This window comes from Papaver somniferum, unplaced genomic scaffold (genome assembly GCF_003573695.1).
Source record: "Papaver somniferum cultivar HN1 unplaced genomic scaffold, ASM357369v1 unplaced-scaffold_24, whole genome shotgun sequence".
In the NCBI taxonomy this organism is placed as follows: Eukaryota; Viridiplantae; Streptophyta; class Magnoliopsida; order Ranunculales; family Papaveraceae; genus Papaver; species Papaver somniferum.
In genome coordinates this window covers 3,794,700-3,814,436 of record NW_020634374.1, presented here as the reverse complement: position 1 = coordinate 3,814,436, position 19,737 = coordinate 3,794,700, and the positions used below count along the sequence as shown (strand labels likewise).

The window sequence follows — 19,737 nt, the reverse complement described above, 5'->3', positions numbered from 1 at the left end:
AAAATGTTAAAGACCAAAGAGGCTAGCAGGATAATTATCGATATCTAATACATGGGGTTGGAAACTACAAGCACACCCCTATGCTATTAGATGTCAGATATTAGCCTTACATAATGAGCTTCATCCGGTTCCGATAAGGTTAAGAGGAAATATCCGATAGCATATCTTGTTCTGAAATCCGATAAATCGGATTAAATCCTATAGGATGTCGAATTTTCAGAAATTCGGAGATATATTGACAGCCCTAGAAGATAGCTTTCCTACGCTTTACGATCCCCAAGTAAAGTATTTTTAAAATCTCACTCTTGTTCGTGAAGAACAAATATATGGAAAACAAACGTATACAATACACACATAATTTTACAAGGGATGGTTTGTGTGGTTACACAAAACCTCTATTTATAGTGAATGATCAAGCCTAGGTTGCTTGGAAACAAAGCTAAAGCTACCTTGTCTAGTAAAGGAAACACCAAGTACTTGACTACAGATTCCCATGAACGAGGAAGACTATGCAACAGAGTAGAGACTTGCATCCTATCAGGTATGGGGTTTCCTGCAGCAGCTAGTTCTTTTGCAATCACAGTCATACGGCTACATTGATCAATAACAGACTCATTTTCTTTCATGCGGGGTAGTATTAAACTTCTCAATCAACAACTGTATATAGGTCTCAGACTGTCCCCCATAGGATTGAGTGACAGCCTCAAACATATCTTTTGTTGTTTGATAGCCTTCATATATAATTTCTAAATCTTGATCCATAAATATTAACATAGTTGATCTAGCTAGCTTGTCATCTTCTAGAAAATGATCATAACTATGTTTAACAGCGGGACTGGGATTAACAGGTTCTTCGGGAGTAGGAACACCAAGCACATATTCTACTTTATCTTGAAACAGTATATGCCTAATACGTCTTTTCCAAGAAGAAAAATTAGAACCATTCAAACGTTCAGTTTTGCTCAATTCATGACTCACAGCTTTGGATCCCATAGATAACTATTGACACTAGTTTTAGTAAAGGGTGGATTACTGACCTCAATTTGGAATAAAATATAATTCCAAAAAAACAAAACCTTACTGAGAGTCTGAGATGGAAGAAGTAATCAATTAAGCTGGACTCCTATCGTTACGCTGCGAGAAAGAAGGAATTAAGCAAGACCCCAACTTGAATGTTTGAATTGATCCTTTGTATAATCAAAAATGTGAATGAATAAAGAACACCACTTTCCCCTTTTCTCACCAGTACACCTCTTGCAAAAATCAATGAAAATAAAAAATCACTTTTCCCTTTTCTTTTAATCACCGGCAAATGACTGAACAAAATCAATTAAGTGATTTTGTCTTTGATTCACTCAAACCTCTCTCGCCTAGATTAATTGATTGAATTATTGATTTCATTCAAAACTCCCCTAATCCGACCTAGCTCTGATACCAATATTGGATCAACAATATTGATTAGGGAGTAATGAAACAAAAAGCACAATGAAAAATGATTCAGAGAGATAACAAAAGAAATTAAGAAAAAATATATTAGAGATGGATCGGTCGGTTCTCTACAAAGCATGGATTTTTGGTTTCTCAGGAGTGTGAACTTTATAGTGAAGGAAACCTAACACGTTCCCAACTCTCTCATATTATTTCTCAGGATGTGCAATCGTACTATATTGTAGTTTAGTTCCCAACCTCATCCAAAGAAACTTCCAGAAATAACTGAGAAACTTGGTGTCACGATCTGACGTGATGGATTTAAGCACTCCATGCAGTCAAACAACTTCTTTGAAAAACAAATAAGCTACATTTGATGCATCTATAGTCTTTTTGCAGGATACAAAGTGTGTGATTTTAGAGTATCTATTAACAACTACCATTACGAATCATTTCCTTTAGCAGTACGGATTAAACCAAGAATAAAATCCATACTTATATCTACCCAATGAGCATCAGGAACTGGTAAAGGTGTATATAAACCAGTGTTTTGAATAGTTCCATTGGAACGCTGACAAACCATGCACTTTTGAACAAATTTTTGCACATCTCTCTTTAAAGAAGGCCAATAGTATCGTTCTTCAACTAAAGTAATAGTTTTATCACGACCAAAATGACCTCCAAGACTACTACCATGCAGTTCATGGATTGGATAAAGACTCAAAGAACCTTGTGGAATACAAAGACGAATACCTTTGAAGACCAATCCATCTTGGATAAGAAAATCATCAACCCCAGAAGTCATATTTTCACATTGCTCCCATATTGTCTTAAAATATTCATCATCAACATATAAGTCTTTGATATAATCAAAAGCTACACTCTCATTGCGAAGAGTGATAAGAAAGTGACCACGCCTAGTGCATCAGCTACTTGATTGAATTTACCACTCTTATGTATAATAGAGAAAGTATATTGATTTATGGTATATATTCATCTATCATGCATACGGTTTACTTTAGCTGATGTTTGTAAAAACTTCAAAGATTGATTGTCAGTGTTGACAACAAACTCACTATGAAACAGATAAGGATACCAGTGTTTTAATGCTTGAACAATAGCATATAATTCAAGCTCATAAGTGAACCGTTTCTTCTTAGTTTCTGAGTTTTTTCTCTATGAAAATCAACTAGGTGATCACTTTGAGATAATATAGCTCCAATTCCCACAATGGATATACCCCTAGGCTATCGGATGTCAAATATTAGCCTTACAGAATGAGCTTCATCCGGTTCCGATAAGGTTAAAAGGAAATATCCGATAGCATATTTGGTTCTGAAATTCGATAAATCAGATTAAATCCTATAGGATGTCGAATTTTCAGAAACGGGTATCGGATTTCAGAGGTATATTGACAGCCCTAGAAGATAGCTTTCCTACGCTTTACGATCCCCAAGTAAAGTCTTTTTAAAATCTCACTCTTGTCCGTGAAGAACAAATATATGGAAAAAAACGTATACAACACACACATAATTTTCCAAGGGATGGTTTGAGTGGTTACATGAAACCTCTATTTATAGTGAATGATCAAGCCGAGGTTGCTTGGAAACAAAGCTACCTTGTCTAGTAAAGGAAACACCAAGTACTTGACTAAAAAAACCCTTTATTCGTGTATTTCCCGTTTTACTTCACGAACTTTTGCCAAAAGTTCGTGTACGATTTCCTTTTCACGAACTGCCTTAGCGACACATAATAAGTGTTGCTTTAATAAATCACTCATTACTTCTTCGTTATAACTCAGAATTGAGTGATTCTTGTCTGACTGAATTCGTATTCTCACTCACTACAACATAAGGACCTCTCTAGGGATAAATGTCACTTTCATAAAAGTCTTAGGCTCAAATAAGCTCTAGTGTATACATAAATGTACATTTACCGTCATGTGAACTATTCCATAGAGTGAGCACTTGTTTTTCTAGATAGAGAGATAGAGTAATCAAGAGAATCAATTATTTGTTACTAACTTTTAATGAAGTTCTACAATGTGTCTTCGTGTTGTCTTCAATCTCCATTCTTCAAGAATATACTCTACTACTTAAACCTAATCTAGTCCGAAACTGACTTTAGTGACTAAGTCAAGAATGCATTTTGGCATCTAAATTTGATAACTAACTTGACATACCAATACTAGTGGGTTCAACCAAGAAATGTTCTAACACTAAGTACTTATTTATAGTTTAGATATGTAAAACTATTACCTTAACTAACTAAAAAATTTGATTGTATCATTAGGGTTTACAAACTGTTGTTTGTTTCGTTACTCTTTTTCTATACACCTTTTTAGCTTGTTAAAGTCCATTCCCATACACATTTTTGTTGTTAATTCATTTTTGTGGTGTCTGAATGAATAATCTAATTATGCTTATGCCATCGACTAAAAATTGGTCTATCAAGAGAGTGAGGATTGTTTTTGACAATGGGCAATGCAACAGGTTGACGTACAAGACCAGGAGGAAGGTGCTCTCTATACTATATGGAGGTTACGAGAAACACGACAACTCGGAATGAAAGCTCTCATTTAATAGGAGCACGCATTTGGTCGTCATCGCAACTGGATTTGTGTTTGACAATATCTGGATTTTTGTTTTTCATCCCCCACCAGAGAAAAAATATCACAATCTGGCTCCAATTTGTTTTAAGAATGTGAAAATAATCGTTATGAAAAATCCATGGAATACAAACATTATGTTTATTTATTCAGTCAGATTTATATTATAAACCAAAAAAAAAAAACAGTCGATCGAGTGTTTGGACACTTAAAACCGACCCCTAGTAAAATCTATACTTTTTTCTGGTGGATTTCAATCTCGCGGGACCACTCTCTTTCAATACGGGATACCATGCCAAAAATCTCATTACGTATAAAATAATAATGATCAAGAAATGGGTTGATGGGAATTTTATATGCATTTCTCTATACAAATTTATTCTTTTTAGCTTTTTTGGATAAATAAGTCTAATAGAGAACCATCAAGTGGTCTGATGGTTCTCATGCTCCCTCCCACTGCGGAGGCCAGGGTTCGAATCCTTATAATTGCTTAAAATCCTAAATGAATGAGATTTAGGAGTAGTCTAGGGACCACTGTACCAAGCTATCAAAAAAAAAGAAGATAAATAAGTCTAATAGATACTAATAAGGGCTATGAAAGTTAGAGACGAGTGTCATTTTAAACGTGAAAGATGGATGGTTGAGCTTTCTTTTCAGAGGGGTAACTAGACTCATGTTTTGCCATATATGCACCCATTATGGGTATGTCAAACTGCCAAACTCATATGCCTATATGTCAGAAATAACATATAGGTATATATGACAGACTTTCCAGCGAGCGATAGAGTGTCCATCGCTCACTGGTCAATCCAGCACTAGCGATAGTCAAGATGTCGCTCACTGCTCTGACCAACTCTTATCAAATCTTCAACCAATGGCTACCATTATTTCCCTCGATAAATACCTAATTTTAAACTCATTTCAACTCACACCAGAATTTCTAAATCTCTCTAGAATTTCTCAATCTCCAATTCCTTTCATCACTCTTCCAATTCTTCAGAGAGCATGACTGATAATATGAATTTAGCTGAGTTCGTAGCAAACAAACATGCTGTCAAAAATCAAAGAGTTGTTAATCGTGCCAGTGTGACAAGTGAAATTAGGAGAAGTAAATTTAGGAGAAGTCAAATTAGGAAAGTCAAATAAGGCGAAAACCAAAATTCACTATTGCGGAAGATGAATGTATTTGCAAGAATTATATTTCGTCTAAATGCATTACATCTCGAAATATTATGGCAAATGATTTTTGGGAAATTTCAAGGAAAAACAATGAATCTCAATAATCGTGATGTTTCAGAGTTGATTCAACGCTTCAATATAATCAATAAGGAAGTTACTAGGTTTGTTGCTTTACTTCATCAAGAAGGTCCAAATTTGAGGAATGGTGAGCCCATGATGGAATTTCAACAAAGGCGTCGTGCGGATGGTGCAACTATGATGGAACTTCGACATAGGTGTCGTGCGGAATATCGTCGCATCTACGAAAAAGACTTCCAATTTGAAAATTGTTTCGAGATTTTAAAATATTTGCCCAAATATTGTCCAATATTTATGTTTTAATTTCTCGATTGTCCACTTAAAGTCTTATGTTTTAATTTCATAATTGTCTAAGTATTAAGTTTTAATATTTGTTTAAACTATTAAATGTATCTCTAATTAAAATATAAGATTGGATAAGAATAAAATTAAGCATAATTTTCAACATTACTCGTCAAATTTCAAATTCATTAAACTTCGGTATAGTCATTAAATAGTCATTTTACAAGACATAAAACTAGACAATAATTTGAAACATAGACTTTAAAAATAAAAATTTGGGACAATGTTCTTCATCTTGTTAATCTTCTTCATTTCACCAAATTTCCAATCAATGCTCTGATGGACAGAGTCTCCTTTGGCTTCAAATTTGTTTTGCCTTGATTTTCCTTGCCTTGAACTTTTCTTTGCCTTTTCTTAGTTGCGGTTTTGACTTGGTTGATATCCAAAACTTGGAGACTTCTTTGCTTCTTACTTATTTCTTTATAACTATCACATATCTTCTTGATGGCACCTTCAAGCACTACTCCCGAAAAATCAAGTTGTGTTGCCGAATCAAGTTGGGTTTGAAATTGTGCCATTTGGAGAAGTAGAAAAAATAAATTAGATTGAGAAAGAGAGTAATTAGATGGAGAAATGGAGAAGAGAAGTTTTTTGTGTAAAAAAATTTGGGGTAAGTTTTGCATTTTAAAATTACTTATTTATAAGCGATGAAGAACTATCCGTTGGTGCTAGAGATAATATCGTTGGCGTTATTCATAGAAGCGCTGGCGATATAGTCTTTTTGCTGGCATTGTAGACAATATCGCTATCTAGAAAGTCCGTCGCTCAGTGATTTTCCCATAGTGGCACAATTGGTTTGCCATGCCACCTGGTATGCCAAACAGGTTTTTTTGCCATGTGCATAGGAATAGGCCTTATGATTATAGATAAAAGTACAGATAATTACGAGTGAACATAAGCTAGAAGATAACTACTGCAGCCACATTGGATACAGTTTCTTTAACATTTAACTTCTGCCTCTCAACAAGTACTGAAGTTACAATAAATACTTTTCAAACCCTAAAGAAAGAGACTAACATTGACGCCTTACACGTGGGCTTATCAGTGCCACTGATTCACTAATTGGCTTAAGGCCTAAGTAACATGATTAACTAAATTTAAACGGCTAACTGTCTTAATCTAATACACTGGCATCCCAAAAACTGTTATGGGAAGTCATGTTCCACAGACACATGACAATACTCCCATCTTCAAGTCACTCTTATCCTCAAGGATGAAATTTGGGAAAATGAGCCTAAACATTAGCGACATCCTCCCATGTAGCATCAGCTGCAGATGTATGTGACCATTACATGAGCATTTTAGGAACATTCATGCGTCCATGTGTGATTTCTCTAGTGCCAAGCATAACAACATGCTATATAATAATGGCACCATCAGTATCAGTTTGTGGGAGAGTTGGAGCAGTGATGGCAGCATTGCCAATGCGTTTTTAAGCTGAGAGACATAGAAAATAGGATGTATATGTGAAGAGGAGGGAAGTTGAAGTTTATATGCTACCTGATCCACCTTTGCAAGCACAGGGAATGGGCCATAATATCTTGCTGAGAGTTTAAAATTCCTGCGGAAAGTAGTAGAAGATTGTCTGTATGGTTGAAGTTTGAGATACACCGAGTCACCCGCCTCAAAGGTTCTGTCAGATCTCTTCTTTTATACAAACACCTTCATCGTCTCTTGCGCCTTGTGGAGAGAATCTCTTAGTAGTTCCAACATGGTATCTCTTTGTTGGAGGTAATCTTCAACAATAGACACAGAAGTGAGGACTTTATTGGGAAAAGCAAGGTGAGGTGGAGTGTAACCACAAAGGGCTTGAAGAGGGTCATGTTCAAACTGGTATGATGGTTGGTGTTGTACCGGAATTCAGCCAGAAAAGGCCACTTAATCCAGTGCTTTGGTTGATATCCAGTCATCCACCTAAGATAGTTTTCCAAACAAGCATTAGCTCTTTCTGTTTGACCATCATCAGATTGTGGATGATAAGCAGAGCTCATGTGCAAGTGGGTACCCATTGTCCTGAATAGTCCCTGCCAAAAATTGCTTATGAAGATTTTATCTCTATCTGAAACAATTGAAGAAGGGAGACCATGCAGCTTGAAAATATTGTTTAAAAATTCTTGAACCACTTTACAAGATGTAAATGGATGAGTAAGATCAATGAAGTAATTGTACTTTGTAAGCCTATCAACCACAAAAAGAATAACATATTTCTTATAGGATAGACGTAAGTCTTCAATGAAATCCATGGTGATGTGTTGCCATACTTGAAAGGGTACTGGTAATGGCTGAAGTAAACCAGCTGGAAGAGTATGTTCTCCTTTGTTTCTTTGGAAGATATCATCCGTGAATAACAAGGATCTGATGTTGAAATGAGTCCGGCTGATGTTGCTGAGCACTTGATGCCCAAAAGCATGAACAAAAATTCTCAAGAAGATTGCTTAAACAACCTTATTAATTCTCTTGAGATGAAACGCAAGGAGGCTGAGATAAAATCGAATACATGATTCGCAAGTTTTTTCTTTACTTTCATTTCCTTTGTGGCAGTTTGTTTTAGTTTGAACTAGTACTAGTTTCTTTTATTTTAGTTGAGATTTTCTTTACGAAATGGAATAAAATTCGTACTTCATAAATGTGCATTTATTTTTATTTTTCTTCTTTTTCGGATATCTATTTGATGAAAGGAATGACTGCCGTCATGTCTTTCTTTTGTTTCGCCACCCTGGTGAGAAGCAATGGAGAATAAAGAAAATTATTTTTGTATTGTAACATTTGAAAGGGTAGATCGCTTCCAATTGGCCCAAGTCAACGGCACAAGAGCTTTACTGGTTCAGGGATTAGCCGAGTATTTTGGACAAAACCGACTCCTCGTAATAAAATCGACTTTGTCTGGTGGATTTCATAATTGCGGGATCACTCTTTTTCAATACGGGGTACCATGCCAAAAGTAACATTTTGGAACATAACCGCACGTATAAAGTGATTACAGTCAAGAATTCGATTGGTGGGAATTCTATATGTATTTATTTGTACATATCCTATATGAATTCGGTTGGCGGGATCACCCTTATTGTTTAGCCAGTAATCCAATGAGCAATAAGTCTAATAGATACTAATAATGGCTATGAATGTAGGACATGGGTGCCATTCTAAAAGTGAAAGATGGATGGTTGAGCTTTCTTTTCAAATGAGTAATTAGACTTAACTCCACAATGGCAGACCCGTGATAAAATAGAGCCTAAAAAATATTAATGAAGACATCACAAAAATGAGAATTAGATTAGATTAGGGCTGCCAACGGGTACCCGATTACCCGGAATCGAACCGGATCCGGATCTATCGGGTCCAGTTCCGGGTCCTAAGATTGGACCTATTAGCAAAATAATTAGTCGAGTAAACCCGTTAAGAACCGGTAAGCTTTCAGGTCCTAACGGGTCTTATCCGCCGGATACTCGTCGGGTATCGGGTACCCGAATATTTATCTTTTACTTAAAATTGGAAGACTTTGTGTAATTTCGCTAATTTTTTTTCATTTCTCCTCTATTCTCTTATGTTTAACCTTAATTAGGACAATTACATACATATAATAATAATTTTATATGAAAAATTATTAGATTCAAGCTAATGTAAAAAATATAAAAATAGATTATAAAAAATTTTGGTTGATTTTAAAGGACCCGATAAATACCCAGATCCGACGGGTATTTAAGGTTTTTATCGGATCCGGTTCCGGGTCCATCAAAATAGGAACCGGACCCGGAACCGCTAGGACCCGGAACCGATTAAAATTACCGAGTCCAGTTCCAGTAGTATACTACCCGGACTCGTTGGCACCCCTACCCATTGATGTGATACAGTTTGAATTGTATCCTTTCCTCCTCCTTTTATTGAACCTTCTTTATCCATGACAGTAAATTTGCTGAGTTTGGAACCCTAGAATGATTACATGACTGTTTCCCATTAGTTTAGTTTCATGGACTTGAACGTCGGATATATGCAAGATCTTATTGCTGAAGAACATTCCCTGGCTTTCGTAAGCTTGCTTCTCTGCTTTACATCTCTCAATTAATTCAGCACTACAATTCTTCTTCAGTGTTTCCACATCACCTTTGAAATAAGCAATAAGGGTCGTCCTGATCATTTCTTGAACTTCTGCAACAAAATACGGTAACGAGGAGGACGGGTCCCGACGATGTATTTCCTTGAGCGTTATGGCAGCATTTGTTTCTCCAAAAACAGTTTCATGAATTTTGCAAACAACAGGGTGATCACTTTTTTCTATTGCGTCCAGCACATCCTCCTTAAGCTCTTGACTCATTGCTACAACAGGCTCACTAATCCCACTTATACGCTTGTTTACAGGGTTACCTTGCATCTTTTCTTTGAATGCTTCCCAACGTGATTGCTTTGTGGGTACAATTACAATGTCAATTTTTGTACTTGTTTCTCCTTTGGGGTAAGAGGAGGCTTCTTCATGTTGCATATAACTTCTCTTACTAAGTTTTCCACTTAATTCATCTTTCACCATGGCAAGTACCTTTGTTTCCTTATAATAACATGTATGTACCTTTGCGTTTTCTCTTACATTATCTCAGGTTAGTTTGGTTTATTTCGAGTTTGTGTGCGAGTGACTGTGCGTGCAAGCTCAAGTCGCCTCTTCAAGCCCCCTTGAGCTTGAGGGAGGGTAATAACATGTATGTAAGTGTGCGAGTGACTGTGCGTGGTGTAGGTTGTGAGTGTGTGCAGCACGTGTGAGTGCAAGAGAGAATTGAGTCGATAGAGAGTATAAACTCATGTCTTGTATCTGTATTTCATTATCTTTCTTATTATCAATCAATTGATTAAACCGCAGCAATGTAGATATCAGGTTTTACCTGTGTTACTATGGTATCAGACTCAGAAATCAATTTTTGAGGGTACCGATCCTAGCCTGTTTCTTCATCAAAACCACCATTACTTTATCTTCAATAATCTTCACCACCATTAATCCATCATCTTCTGTTGCTGCTACTGTAAATCGAAATTCGAAGGCTGATTTGATTGAATCATCTCAGATTTGCGACTAATTTGACGGATCTATTTGTTTTTATCTACATCAACAGCATCAATAGGTAATTTTCTTCATCCACCTCCATTAATGGTGTTTTCTGGTAGAAATTAAGGTTTTGATTTGGTTTGATACCTCTGCTACGTCAACAAACAGAATTAAGCATGTATTTTAGATCTAAAATTCCGTTTAGGGTTTGAGCTCTTGGTTATTTCAATTTCCTTTTTGGTGTTTGGATTGAAATCTCTTACCTCATCAACTAAAATTGAGTCTCTGCTGGTAATCTCCAATTTCATGTTTAGATTACTTTAGATGTGTTCAATTTCTACATCACTTGCTCAACTACATCCAGTTTCATCTTCAACTGCTTTATACATCATAATTAGCATGTATTTTGCATATAATTTCTTCATCAAGATATGTTGTTCTTGATTCCTGATGCTGAGATAGTCTGAGCGCGTTCTATTCCGCTACACCAAGGTCTAGTTAGAGCGAAAACTTAAAGTCGTTCCACCGATTGGATTCAGCAGAAGATTGAGAAGTTGTTGGTCTCATATCTTACTTCAAGGAAGTCCTCACATATGTGTTGAAGAATCTTGCGTTTTTTAATGGTGTTTCTGCGATTGAACATCGAATTGGAGTTGCTGAGTTACATTAAGTACAGATTGGAGTTCTTTGTTGAGTTTGTATACACTCAGTATGCAACCTAGTTTTCAGCTTGCATATGTGTTCAATGTGCAACCTGTGGTTCTTCTATTTTTCATACTCTTCGAATAATTCAGTTGAAGTTCATCTTCAATACCGGCAATAAATGGATTCAGCTCATGAATCTGTTCTTTCCTTTGTGTGTTGTTTACTTCTTGGTTTAGTTGGCTGAAGCTCCCTATCTGCAACATGTAGTGAATGGATACATACAATAGCTGGAATAAGTGAGCCCTGCTGCAATGACTAAATAATGGGAATCATCTATAATGTTGTCAGTAATCTATGGTATCAGCAATAATGTTGAGAAGCTCTTCAAAGTGATTCTCTTTGTCACTGTATTATTAATTCTGATTTGAAGCTTCTTCCAGCTAAGTGAAGCAAATCTTATTTGGTTTGGCTGCTTATTGCTTCTTAATGCTCAATCTGCTTAAGTCATCAGGTGTGAGTTCAAGTCCTCAGTATTGTCTGCATTATTTTACTCTCAATCAGTTCAAGGCTAGCAATGTATGTGGATGAATATTATGTTTTGGTGCGAGATGTTTTATCGGCCACTTGTCCAAGTGCTTCATGTCAGATTCATCTTATTATACTAGCTGCTACCTCATGCTACTTGATATGGTTCACCTGATCCTGTTCTACATCACCTATTATTGTTGTACCTTTATTTTGATGTGCCTGTGACTGTGCCGAAAGTGTTGTTTTCTGCTTATGCTCTGAAGACAAATGCTGACCACCTACTGCAGCACTGGCATGCTATTCCTATCTCTATACTTCTATATTCCATTTGGTTCAGGGTCTTCAGAATATATATACATGCATTTCTACTATGAGCAATGATATACTTCTATCAGATCTATATGTGTGTACTTCAGCTGAGTTGTTCAATGCTGCTAAGGCTATTACTGTTGGCGCTGATCATTTTTCCACCGTATATGTCTTAAGTTCAGCCACGTTTCTTTTGCTAGCAAGATAGTGTGGTTACAGCTTTGGATGAACTTGCAGCTCAATTCTGGCAGGAGTAATGTTACAGAATACAGTGGTGCAGAATTTCTACGTATCATACAGGGGTGCCAATTCTTATGCAACTCATGATGGCCTTATTACACTGCAATGAACTATTTCTATTGGAGCTTGATATTTCCACCTGCAACTACTACATCCACCTACAAGTGTGAAAGCTTCCTATATACTTCAGTTGCTACGTGCTACTGTTAACATTTTCACACCTCTGAAACAAAGATTATGCATCTACAACCTCCAATTTGGGCCTTGGTTTGTCACAACTGCACCACCTACTATTGTTGATGCCTGAATACTTTTGGTTTGCCTTTTCTCTTACATTATCTCAGGTTAGTTTGGTTTATTTCGAGTATGTGTGCGAGTGACTGTGCGTGCAAGCTCAAGTCGCCTCTTCAAGCCCCCTTGAGCTTGAGGGAGGGTAATAACATGTATGTAAGTGTGCGAGTGACTGTGCGTGGTGTAGGTTGTGAGTGTGTGCAGCAGGTGTGAGTGCAAGAGAGAATTGAGTTGATAGAGAGTATAAACTCATGTCATGTATCTGTATTTCATTATCTTTCTTATTATCAATCAATTGATTAAATCGTTGCAATGTAGACATGAGGATTCTCAATGTTACTACCTTAATCTTTTGGAAGGCCGAGGAAACTGTTGGAGCAGCAGAAGAGACGGCGGATTTGAACCTGTTGAAAAATGATTGTTGGGAATCACCAGATTTAGCATTCTGAGATGTAGCTTCTCCGGATCCTGGAGAATCTTGCTTTCCAAGCCCAAATGTTTCTTTGACCTCCCCTTTTAGTTTCTCAGAGAATTCATTGAAAACAATCAATCGACGTCGAGAACCCAGTAAACCATTATTCGTTGAAACCAATCGTAATCTCGAACTTACAACCTGTCGACATTGCAGTGGAAACACAAGTTGAGATTGCAGTGGAAACACAAGTTGCTTATCTAGGAATCTTCTTCCCATTGATTAAAAAAAAAAAATCTATCTTCGATCGTAAAGGTCTTTAAATCTGTGAAGAAATATCTCAAATAAAGATTTAACCTTTGAACATTGGAGATTCATACAAGTTCAGATAAACCCTTGTACAAGGTTAAATCAATGGGGGGAGTAGAGAGAGAAACAGAATACCAGTTCTGACCTTCAACGAGAGTATCAGACAAACAACCACTCTTAAGACCCATATTAGCTGCCGGACCATGCCGTGTTCATGCCAGCGAATATAACGTGATCACATTTATGAAATATGAATTTTATTGTAGAAATTGACGTTTAATCCCATATTAGTTGGGCTTTAGACACTCTAGTCCTGTCCTCTTAAGCCTAGTACCAAGAGGTCCAAATTTACATAATGAGGAGCGATTTCGTCCTTTTATTAACGATTCGGTCCAAAACTCTCTTTTTTCATGCCAAAAATATCCCCCGAAAAAAAATCGTATACTGTATTCATTTTTTCACAAACTAGTTCTTCACTTCGTTGTCATCAATCAGCAGAGCTCTGCAGCGATAATGAAATTTTATTACTCCTTTTTCAAATTAAGGATTTGTTTTTCCATATCTTGTTCTTATCTGTGTAGTTTTTCTCTGAAACTATTGAAATCGATCGGTGCTGAGGTTCATGTACAAATTAGAAATGAAGAGATTCAGATCTTCTTCATGTGAGAATTAATGTTCATTTGATCAATTAGTTTTGAGGTTATTATTTTAACTACTTTGATTACTCTTTATCCGTTAATCTTAATTCGATTTCATTTTCTAATCGATTTCGGATACTTACTTTTCAACCTTCTATCACTATTTTCAATTTAATTGAACAAAACGTTGGTTGTTTTTGTAACTTGATGATTCAATTGTTTTTTGATTTTTTTTTCCTGATTCGATTTTTGATTTTAGGTTTTTTGATTTTGATAAAACTTTTTTCTCTTTTTAAAGCTTAATTCAATTAATAGGGATTGGAATTCTTATATGTGATTGAGATCCTTTTTTTTAGTAGCGTGTTTTGTTGATTTTTAGATCCAATTGGTTCTTTTTCCAGGTGGAACTAGAAGAGGAATATTATGCGTAAATTATTTAACCGGATTTGGTCTTTAAGTTGCCTCTTAAGGTCACGGGAAAAGGGAGACTGGCAAAAAAATTGCAGACACCAAAGATGTCTCAGAAAAACAGTGGGAACTCCCTTGTCTTGTTTGGACTTCCTTTCAGCAGAGGTACATAAAGTTTCCTATCACCTTGTAATATTTGAATTCAGCTAGATAATCAAAGTATTGAATTACAATACATTATATATCTTAATTTATACGAATGATTTAGTGACTATCAAGTTAAATATATTGATCACAATACTGGAAGTTTTTATATTAGTCTCCAACACTTGAGAGAATGAGTTGTCGGGATCTTATTTTGGGTACCCATTTACACTAGCTAATGTTCATGCTTAATCGTTTGGTACACATGTTTCATTATTTCATAATGGTCCAGCGAAAGAGGGAAAAAGCAGTGCTCTCACTAGCTAGTAAAATAGCTCCAAGTGTTATCTTTGTTGATGAGGTATGTTGATTAGTTTTGAATTTTCTCGTTAGAGCTGGCAAACAATTTGAGATTAACTCATATGAGGCTTGTTATTCATTCCATGTATTAATCAAAACTTAGTTGCTCACCGTTGACTTTAACTTATAACTCAAAGCAAAGTAATCGTTTAACCCACGGGGAACAACCAAATTGACCAGGGGGACTCCCTGATACTGGTTGGTCACTAGTTCGAGTTTCATGCCGGCCTTTGCCAACAATTGAAATTCCGGGTTCGATTCCCATGCTAGGCATTTTCACTGTTAACTCCAATGACAACAATGGTTCATAGTGACTTCTGTTTCTTGGTTTTGGTGATTAAAACAGTATGTTCTCAAGGTCGGAGAGGGAGCAGCAGCTCAGTGCATTAGTGGATTTACAGCTTTCGATATACCTGCTCCATGTGGCCCACTCCTTGTTAACTCTACTTGATCTTAATTATCCTAGAAATATTTGTTCAGTTGGCATTTTAGCTTGGTGGAGGTTAAGAACTGTTATTTATCATTCTTTGGGTGGGATTCTTATTCTTTGCAGGATCTTGGGAGATATTTTCATGGGTAACTACCACACAGTGTTCGACTACGGCAACATGAGGATTCGATTTGCTGAAGCATCTTGATCAATTTTATTGAGTGGGTTCTGTCTCTATGGGCAATAAGCGTTTCACGTATCCTCGTATATATATATATATATATATATATATATATATATATATATATCCCTACTCATCTTCCTTTCTTCCTTGTTTTTGTGGAGAAGATTGTCATCAGGGTTTTAAAATTGTCGTTGCTCGACTGTTAGGAGTATTGTCTCTGACATGCATTGTTTTATTTTAGCTAACTTTTTTATGAAAAAGTGATCCCACAGTTTATTTTCTCAAGAATTGCTTTAATTTGGTCTCGATTGGATTCTTCTCGTATAGGTTGACAACATGTTGAGTAGACGTGAAAATCCAGGGCAACATGAGGTTATGCGCAAAATGAAAAATGAGTTTTAGTAAACTAGAACGGTCTGAATACGGAGGACAAAGAACGTGCACTTCTTCTTGCTGCTACCAATAGGCCATTTGACCTTGACGAAGTTGTTATAAGGAGGCTTCTTCGGAGGTAAACTCGTCTGGACACTTAAATATTTTATCATTTACCTTATTTTTTTAATGAAATGCTAGCTAACTACTCATTAAGAGAGTAGAACAGTGCTCCCTTTATCCCATTTATTTAACATAGCACCCATGTGTCCTCTGTCAATCACGTGCTTAGGTTTACTTCCTTAAGATAAGGAGCTGCTACCTGTTCTGCCGTAAGAAGTATATTTTATGTAAGGCAATATGTGAGCCAAAGTTATTAGTGTACACCAATTGATTGTTAACGTGTACATAGTTGTAAACCTGTTTGTCAATGTGTACATAGTTGTACACCTGTTTATTGTCAATGTTTACATAATTGTACACATGATTTTTAATGTACACATGATTTTTAATGTACACATAAATGTACACATGTTGACATAGCTGTGTACAATCTAGTGCACATGATTTTTATTCCTAACTATAGGTCGGTCTTGATCAAGATGTTTTCTCCTTATGGAAGGATCGAGTCAGAGAATTTTTTATGGCACACTCGTGGTCCAAAGCGAGGAGATCCACGAGGTTTTACCTTCATTCAGTTCAGTACCAAAGAGGTATATCATTCATTTCTTTCAACTACTATAGATTGTTATAGTGTGTACATTCTTTCTAGGAAGATTGGAATGCTTGAATAGCAATGTAGAAAGAGAGCGAACAGGTTCACATAAACTATAACCAGGGTGTACAATCTAGTGCACATTTGAAAAAATGACTTCATAAGCTTTTCCTGCATAAATAACTTGGGTGTGCAAATATGTGCACATGAGAAAAAGGTTGACTTGATAAGCTTATGCTGCAGCTGCATAGATTTTTACCTTTAAGTGTAGTATCCTTTTCTGGAGTTTTACAGATTTGTACATAGCTGTACACCATTGTTCATTCTCATGGATGTATGTCATGTTTAGTTGTATGGACGTTGGATTTGCTAGGATTTCTGTAGAGGTGTACATGTCTGTACAGTAGTATATGTTTTTGTTTATATAGCATGTACACTTTAATGTACAACGTATATATTTTTTATTTATGTGTTTGTAATATGTAGGGTATCAACCATGTTGGAGAAGGTTGTGTATGCTATTATGAACCATGGTGAGCGTTCAGTCATATTTTGGTAGACGTGTGCATATTTTCTTCACTGAAATTCTCTGTGGTGAATGCAGGGATTGTTTTGTTTGAATAAATACGCTACTTTGTTTTTTTTTGTAGATTGTACATACTTGTACGCTGGTATTCTCTATGTGTGGCCTTTTCCATAGACCCAAGTAGATTGTGTCTCTTTTAAGTCAGTAACTGATTAACTTTTTTACTTTGATTGTTTTCTTGCTTTGTTTTTTATATGGTTGTTGGTGAAAGGTTAATCCCTTCTTTTTCAACCCGCGATTTCTCATGTTTTATCGTTTTATCCTCTATACAGGTTGACTGCTAAACCAACTTCTGGAAATACGGCTATTATCTAACTAGAGCTTGGCGTGGTTGATATTTTTGTCGGTCTATATAGACTAGAGTGGGCAATCTGGCTATCATTGATATTGGATTTTCTGATTTTTTTGTAGATGTGTATATAGATCTATACTAGTGTATATTAAAAAAAATTAAAAATGAAAACTATATAGTCATATGGGTACTCTTTTTGTAGCTCTTGGAAAGAGCTTTCCGAATATATAAAGTTTGTGAATTTTGGACAAACGATTCGTAAGATAAATTGATTTTTTTTTATATTATATAAAACTGATGACATCATCATGAGTCACTTTGGACTAAATTATAAATCAGGAAGGTTATTTGTGTACATTTCATAAATACCTAGTTGAATGGGTCGGGACTAACTGATATATTTAGATGGATTTTGGACTGAACCGTATTTTTCCCAATTTTATTCCATTTCGTTAAGAAAAGCTCAACTAAAATAAAAGAAACTAGTACTAGTTCACTTCAAATTAAAACAAACTGCCGCAAACAAAGCTAGGAAATGAAAGTAAAGAAAAAACTTGCGAATCAAGCTTTGGATTTTATCTCATCAGTCTCATTGCATTTCATCTCAAGAGCATTAATAAGGTTGTTTAAGCAATCTCCTTGATAATTTTTGTTCATGCTTTTGGGCATCAAGTGCTCAGCAACATCAGCTGGAGTCATGTCAACCTCACGGATCAGTGAACCAATCGGTTCGAACAAGTCGTGCGAGTCAAGGTCTAAATAGTTCTTTGCCAGTGTCTTGAACCCTTCAAAGCAACAGTATGACATTTCAATGTGTTTGTCCATTCGGCCTCTTCGGATTAGGGCTGGATCTAACGTCTTTACATGGTTGGTAGTGAACACTATGATCCGTTCTTTATCGGATGCAGACCATAACCCGTCGATAAAATTCAATAACCCTGACAAAGTAACATTGCTTTTCTTGTCATTACTTCCTTCATTTTCCTTATCGTCGTCTGACTCGTCCTCATCTGACTCGACCTCATCTTCTTTTTGTTGCTTCTTGCGTTTACCCGTGAGATCGAGAGAACAATCAATATCTTCTATAACGATAATGCATTTATCTGTTGTATCCTGCAACAACCTTCTGAGCTCGCTATTATCCCCAACAGTTGTAAGTTCAACATCATAATTCAAGAGATTCGCCATCGAAGCTATCATACTCGATTTACCAGTACCAGGTGGTCCATATAGGAGATATCCACGTTTCCACGGCTTACCGACTTTGGCATAATATTGTTTTCCATCTATAATTTCTTTCTTTTTCTCTGGATCCATGGCAAGGTGATCAAATGTCACCGGATGATCAAACACCCCGTTACTCCATATTGATGGATTATCCTGAAATCTACCTGTATTTGGGTTATTTGAGTAGAGCTTTAACTGTCGGCTTTCTCGAGAAATGGTGGTTCCTTCTCTGATGACATGATCTAGATAATCATTCATAATGGTTTCACGATGTTTGTAGTGAAACTTAAGCCTCAATTGCCGTCGTTCGATCGCATACTGGTGTTTGACGTCCTTTCTGTGTAAATACCACCAGATTTTGATACCTCAGAACTCATCGAGAATTTCTTCATAATCATCCATGCTAAAGATCAGCTTCTTACCCTCCTGTGGCAGTTGACACTTGATTCGTTTCGCGGGTCTGGAACTTTTAGGATTAAGATAAGCTTCCACTAATCCATAAGCACGATTTATGCTCAAAAAATTGGTGTCAACTATTTCGTTAATGCTAATATCAATATATGGATCTGTTAACTTGGAAATACGACTTTGCAGCAATGCGACGTAAGAATAGACTGTTTGCGGGACAAACTGCTTAATGAGTTGCAGGATGAACATAAAACTACTCAGTTGCATCCACATCTGATGCATGTTCGACATCATCATGAACAAGAAAACGAGAGCAGCTAATGAATTTTTTGCGCCAAGAAAACCTGGAGAAGCGAGGTTGAGATGTATCTGACTAGGTTCTGTGAAGGGGTATTTATACACATCAATAAGCATCTTCCTATGCAAGTCTGAAATCAGACTTCTTCTTATGCAAGTCTGAAAATGTGCTTGTTAATTCAGAGCCTGTTAAGGAAACATGGAAACCTCCAGAATCTCATTTTTACTTAAAATATAAATACTGAGGCGTCTTTTGATAAAAAGAAATACTGGTAATT

At 36.3% G+C, this 19,737-nt stretch overlaps 2 pseudogenes; both read right to left on the bottom strand.

Annotated features, from left to right (window-relative positions):
- Window positions 1-7,271: 7,271 nt before the first annotated feature.
- On the bottom strand, window positions 7,272-13,586 carry LOC113340879 (annotated as a pseudogene).
- A 4,502-nt stretch (window positions 13,587-18,088) lies between these two features.
- Window positions 18,089-19,444, bottom strand: LOC113340877 (annotated as a pseudogene).
- Between the last annotated feature and the right edge of the window lie 293 nt (window positions 19,445-19,737).